The sequence below is a fragment of the Mastomys coucha genome, unplaced genomic scaffold (genome assembly GCF_008632895.1).
Source record: "Mastomys coucha isolate ucsf_1 unplaced genomic scaffold, UCSF_Mcou_1 pScaffold22, whole genome shotgun sequence".
NCBI lineage: Eukaryota > Metazoa > Chordata > Mammalia > Rodentia > Muridae > Mastomys > Mastomys coucha.
In genome coordinates this window covers 176,055,229-176,061,599 of record NW_022196905.1, presented here as the reverse complement: position 1 = coordinate 176,061,599, position 6,371 = coordinate 176,055,229, and the positions used below count along the sequence as shown (strand labels likewise).

At 42.8% G+C, this 6,371-nt stretch overlaps 1 long non-coding RNA gene across 1 annotated transcript in view; it reads left to right on the top strand.

The window, feature by feature from the left end:
• LOC116071335 overlaps positions 1-6,371 on the top strand; it is an 11,292-nt gene that overhangs the window by 1,006 nt on the left and 3,915 nt on the right. The window lies entirely within an intron of this gene.

Genomic DNA, 6,371 nt, shown 5'->3' with positions numbered 1-6,371 from the left:
GACAGGGGATTCTGTACAATGCTAAGCATCCTCGGGAGGAATACTGTTCCCTGCTATCCAAGCTGCCGATTGCATCTGTGTCACATCCCAGTGTGGCAAGTACTTTGTCAGCTCTAAGCTAATTTTCCTTGTTCAGCATCAAAGATACAGCAGAGACAAATGAGGAAAGTCACAAATAAACACTTTCCCACTTAACATGATCCTACCAATTAAACTACAAATCACGTCAAATGTAAAGACATGTGGCATGGGGCCACATAGGCATGAGACAAATGGCAAAGGTAGCATTGTGGTCTATCTGCTTCCTCAGCCAGTAAGTAGCTTGGGAAACAGTCACTAGCCTTTTTCTTTCTTTTTTTTTTTTAAATTTATTTGCCTTTCAAATGTTATCCCTCTTCCCAGTTTCCCCTCTGCAAACCCCCTATCCCATCCCCCCTGCCTCCTGCTTCTATGAATGTGCTCCTTCACCCACACATCCACCCACTCCTGCCTCACCTCCTTGGCATTCAGGTAAACTGAGGCATCAAGCCTTCACAGGACCAAGGGCCTCCGGTCCCATTGATGCCAGATAAGGCCATCTTCTGCTACATACACAGCTGGAGCCATGGGTCCCTCCACGTGTACTCATTGGTTGTTGGTTTAGTCCCTGGGAGCTCTGGGAGGGTCTGGTTGGTTTATATCGTTGTTCTTTCTATGGGTTTGCACACCCCTTCAGCTCCTTCAGTCCTTCCCCTAACTCCTCCATTGGGGTCTCCGTGCTCAGTCCCATGGTTGGCTGTGAGCATAGGCATCTGTATTGGTCAGGCTCTGGCAGAGCCTTTCAGCCTTTTTCTTAATGTTTTCATTTCATTTCATTTCGGTTGGGGTTAATATGATTCCATAATCTTATTATTTTAGTGTCTCCTTTATTTGTCTCTGAACAAAACATTTAGAGGCCAGGGACACTGCTGCTCTTGCTTCAAGGGCATCCCGTTCTTCATTCACCACTGAGGGAGAGGCTCTCATAGAATCTCCACCATCTTGAAGAAATCGTGGTGGGGTCAGCCAGGACCCGCCTTTATTGTCCTCTTCTGCAATTTCGCCCCTTTAGGCTTTATTTTCCTGGATAGAGATTCTAATATTTTCTTAATATTTTGGCCTTTCTCCTTTAAATAAAAGGGCCTAGTAGGAAGCCTGAAATGCCAACTGTGCAATTTACATCCATCACTGCATAATTAGCAATTAGCTGAGCACAACAAAGGGACAGCCTGCTATGAATACCTCCACTCAATCCAGACAGGAAGACAGCCTTTACTCCTGCTTTCAGAGGTGCAAACTGGGAACCATCCAGGTATTTAACCAGAATACAGTGTAACATTTGAATGAGCTGCTTAGAGGTGAGAAGGAGGAGGAGGACACAGCAGACCTAGGACTTCTTTGGAGATGATTTTTGCATTGAGACCCAGTTCTCTGGTCCAGGTGGACTTCCCAAAGTTGTTTTTACAACTTGTCTTTTCTGACGATGAAGTATTATTCTGAGCAAGAATCTCAGACCCTAGGCTACAGTTGGCAGCTGGTAGGGATTTTCAGGCTGAAAGATAATATCCAAGAAGGAAATAAACTGCTCCTTCAGCTTGATTTCTTCCACGCTGAAAGCCAAGCAACGCTGGCCTTTACTGGTGTGAAAGGGAACCAGGACCAGTGTATCCTCTAAGTTTGTGATTAGCGTAATAATCACTCTGCCCCCTAATTTTCCTGTCATTGTAGGAACTATAAGCGGTGTTCAGCGAGGCCACAAATTGCTAAGGAACACTGTGCATGAGGGAAATTCTCCCATTGTGCTTACGGACCAGTTTCCACCCTGAAATTATTGGTCTCTCCCTAACAAAATGAAATTGGAACCTTACTATGCCTGCTGGGCTGTATAAAATCAGACTCGTTTTTAAAAGACTTTTTAAAGGGGGAAAACTTTTTCTATTTATAGTTCTTCAGAATGGAAGTTGCTATCTCCAGGTCAAACCATTGGGATGGAAGACAGGCCACATTCTCCACCCCACCCACAGTGTGTGTGTGTGTGTGTGTGTGTGTGTGTGTGTGTGTGCACATTTCTGTGTATGCTTGTGCCTGTGTGTCTGTATGTATGTCTCCATATGTGTCTGTCTCCATGTGCCTGTCTGTGAATCTGTGTGTGTGCTTATCTGTGTATGTACATGTGTGTGTGTGTGTTTTATAGGTTTATATTTTCAAAACCTACTTTAATAAGAGTCCTTAAACCTTTTAACCTCCCCACCACCCATGAGATGCAATGGAAAAGAAAGGTTAATATAGTGAAGGAGGATGTGGACCTGTTTAAAAATAGTCCTTTGGTGCGATTCCAATCTTCATTGACAGGATATCAACAGTTTAGTTCACACAAATCTGCAGTGGTAGCTTGATTCATTCACAAACACCATTCATGAATCAGCAACACAGTTCAATCCAGAAGAAGTCACAAAGCTCTGCCAATCCGCCCAAGTCCACAGAAGCTGAAAGAAACCACTGGAATAGCATGAGAAGTTCTTTGGTATAATTCTCTCTGTGAAGTCACAACAAATGATGACCAGCAAAAAAAGGCAAGACAAACCAATGCCACAGCATCACCATCAAAGGTCAGCATCAGCAAAGCCCAACAAAGACCAGCAAAGTGTGGCCAGGTGAACCAAAGCCACACTGTCATCCACTGTCTGTCGGGTTATATTTATACCCTTTCCAAACATTATGTGCTCTCTCAAGTATCTGTTCTAGCAAAATAGCACATGTTCTTTTTCCAAGCAGCTTCCAGAAAAACACCACGTATCTGCTTCAGCAAAAGCAACTTCTCATAAGACAGTTTCCAGAAAAACAACACATGATACAGCTGAGTCTCCAAAGAAAGCAGAAATTTCCACTTTAGTTTCTGTATTTGTGTCTATATGTACATGTATCTGTTTATCTGCCTCCTTTGCTGCTTCTCTTCCTTTTCTCCCTCCTTCTCTCCATCTAGGCAGATCCACCTTCTGAGGTGTCATAGCGTGAGAACCAGAATAGGTTCCCCTCACAGTATGACTGGGACACAGCTTTCTACTCTTTTTTACTGCCATGATTTAAGACCTATATCTTCTAAAATGCCCCCACCTGCTTCCACCACTCCCATAGATTCACTGTTTCTAGTTTCCTGAATCCCAGAACCTTCTCCAGACAGCTTTTCCTGTGCTATCTGAGAAAGATGAATGCATTCTTCTATGTCGCTTAGTTCAAGCTTTAGAGGAAGCTCAGCTTACTCACCTGTAACTGTGCCCCCCCCTCACTAAATCATGTGCCCCAAATGATGTTTGTTTGTTTTGACTTTTCAAGATAGGCTTTCTCTGTATAGCTTTGGCTGACTGCTCACTCTATAGACCAGGCTACCCTTGAACTCAGAGTTTCCATCTGCCTCTACCTCCCTTCCAAGGGTTGGGATTAAAGGCATGTGTCACCACATCCAGCTCAGAATCTGTTTCAGTCACCTTTGCAGCCTCTAGATCTCAAGACTTGGAAAACATCTGGTTCTTAATAAATGTTTATAAATGAAATATATATACATTCATACATATTTGAGAGAGGATCTCCCTATGTAGCTTTTTGCTGGAATTTATTACACAGACCAGGCTGGCCTTAAACTCACAGAGATCTACTGCCTCTCTGCCTTCCAAGTACTGAAATTATAAACATTTGCTACCATACCCAGCAAAATGAATATATTTCTAAGTCACAATTTACTGTGTTTTTATAAGTGGCAGCTTAAACATAGCTTTACTGAGTAGGCTAAAGTAACAAGATCAAGAATTTAAGTCCAGCTTTGGATACATATCAAGTTCTACACACATACACCCTCACACCCCCCACACCCCCTCGCGCCTAGTTTCATAGCAAGAATCTGAAAAACAAAGCAAAAAATAAAAATAAATAAACAAAAACCAAGAAAAAAAGGAAACAAGTTTTTTTTTCCTTATAATAACAGAGACAAAGAAGCAGAGAAACAGATTCATTGCATAAGATCATCTTGGGTGTCATTAGTCTGAGCAGCCAGGGTTCACAGAGGTCACCTGTGTTTGCGATAGCTCACAACCTAGTGGGGAGACAACTCTGAAGGACAGACAATAAGAAAGAGCTATAGAGATATAAAGCAAATGCACAAAGACAGCCAATTCTGTCTAAGATAGGAAGACTCCATGATAGAAACCTGAGGTGTTGAAACATGGGTCACATTCTCCATTCTCCAAGTATAAAAGGATGACCAGCATTTTATCAGTATTTAGATTTATTTATTTTATCAATGCAAGTAATTTGCCTGCGTGCACTTCTATGTACTACATATATGCAATACCCATAAAGGCCAGAAAAAGACATCAGATCCCCTGCAACTGGAGTTAAAAAATGGTTGTGAACCACCACGTGGGTGCTGGGAACCTAACCCAGGGCCTCTACAAGAACAAGTGCTTTTCACTGCTGAGCCACGGACATTCTTAAGGAAAGGAACAACTGCTGAAAATAACAATTGCAAGTGTCAGGTGTCAGGAAAGGGACATATTCGGATGATGTGCTGCTTGGGATGGATCTATTTGCTCCTAAGCCCCAGCCTTGGGTGAGCTTCCAAAGGAATCTTACAACTATGCTAGAGTCCTATGTGTCTTTCCTACCTTGCATTGGAAAACCGTAGATCCCACTAAGCGTAGAACTATCTAAACTCTAGATTCTAGAGTGACCATAACTTCAGCTACCATCCTCAAAAAAGTTAAGTCTTCTTTGGCTGCCAGTGGGATCCCTAGTGACTTCAACTTCCTGATGTATACTTGAGGAGTCCAGAGAGTGCTTTGATGTTTGTTGATTGGTTTGATTGTTTTCATAGAAAAGGCCCTCCAAGGTCACACATCTAGGATCGTCCTAGTACAACCTTTGTATTCTCTCTACATTGTGTACAGTCAGCCCTCTGAGATCCAGATCCCTCTCACACCTCACCCACACACACCCCACCCTCCTCTACTCCTCACCCAACACCCTCACCCTTGACATACTCTTCACCCTCTTCTCCTACCTCTTTCCTTACCCACCCCGTCCCAAACAAAAGTTTCAGAGCACAGCTAGAAAGCTGGCTAGAGAGTATTTCACAGAGACACGTACACTAAGTCTCCACCAACAGAAAGCAAGGTGGTGTCTTCTATTTTTGCCACCACTTCATCACCCACTCAGGGCATAAAATGACTTCCCACAGGCCCTGAAGACTGTACCGAGCATAGATTGATAGTGTGGGAACAACACACTCTTCAAAAATTCTGATTAGGTTGTTCTTTTAAATCAAGGCTAATATTAAATACGTTTCTCAATTCTTCCTTTTAACTCTCCTCGCCCTGGTTTAAGTGGCCTGGGGGGAATACGTTAAGCTGACTTGCAACAGTGACTAAGATCTAAAATACAACAGTTAGCCATACATCAACTTTAAGAGACATTGACCTACAAAAGTCCTGATTCAACCCCTGTATTTTGTGTTTCTCTTGTGCTTTGGGGTCCCTCTTCTCAGCTCTGATAGTTTTCTAACACATTTATTGGACCCCTTAAGTGATCAAGTCCTCCTCAAAGGTCCCTTCCCTAATCCAGACTTTCTTTCCCATCTAGGCCAATGGTTTTCTGAGCTTAACACACAGTAAAACCATCACAGAGGTTTGCTTTTGCTTTCCTTTGCTTGATTTGTTTCTATTACGGTGCCAAGGCTCCCAAGCCCTAAAGACAAATGAATCAAAATTGTAGGCCTATGATCAGGGTGTTAGCAGTATTTAGAAGCTTCTAGAAATTTCTACTGCTGGCTCATAGTTAGAATCAATGGCCTAGAGAATATTAAGTATGTTTAGCAGTTCTAAAAACCCTTTGTTCAAGGGCTGAGGGGATGATGGCTCAGCAGCTGACAGTGCAAAGCACTCTTTAGATGACTCGTTTGGTTCTCAGGACGCTCATCACAGCAACTTCCAATACTGGTAACATTAGCTCTGAGGGCACCAATGCATACACCAATGCAAGGTGCACACATACACAACTAAAAATGATAAATGTCTTTGAACTGGGACATAGTAGGACACACCTTTAATCCCAGCACTTGTGAGGCAGAGGCAGGCAGACCTCTGAGTTCAAGGCCAGCCTGGTCTACAGAGTGAGTTTCAGGACAGCCAGGGCTACACAGAGAAACCCTGTCTCAATCAGTCAATTAATCAATCAATAATAAATAAATATTGAAATATAAGTAAATAAATCTTTAAAACTCTGTATTTACATGAACTGATACAGGGTACAAAAGAAATGGGAGTGGAAATGGTTATGAGTTTTGTGTGTGTGGGGGGGGGGGG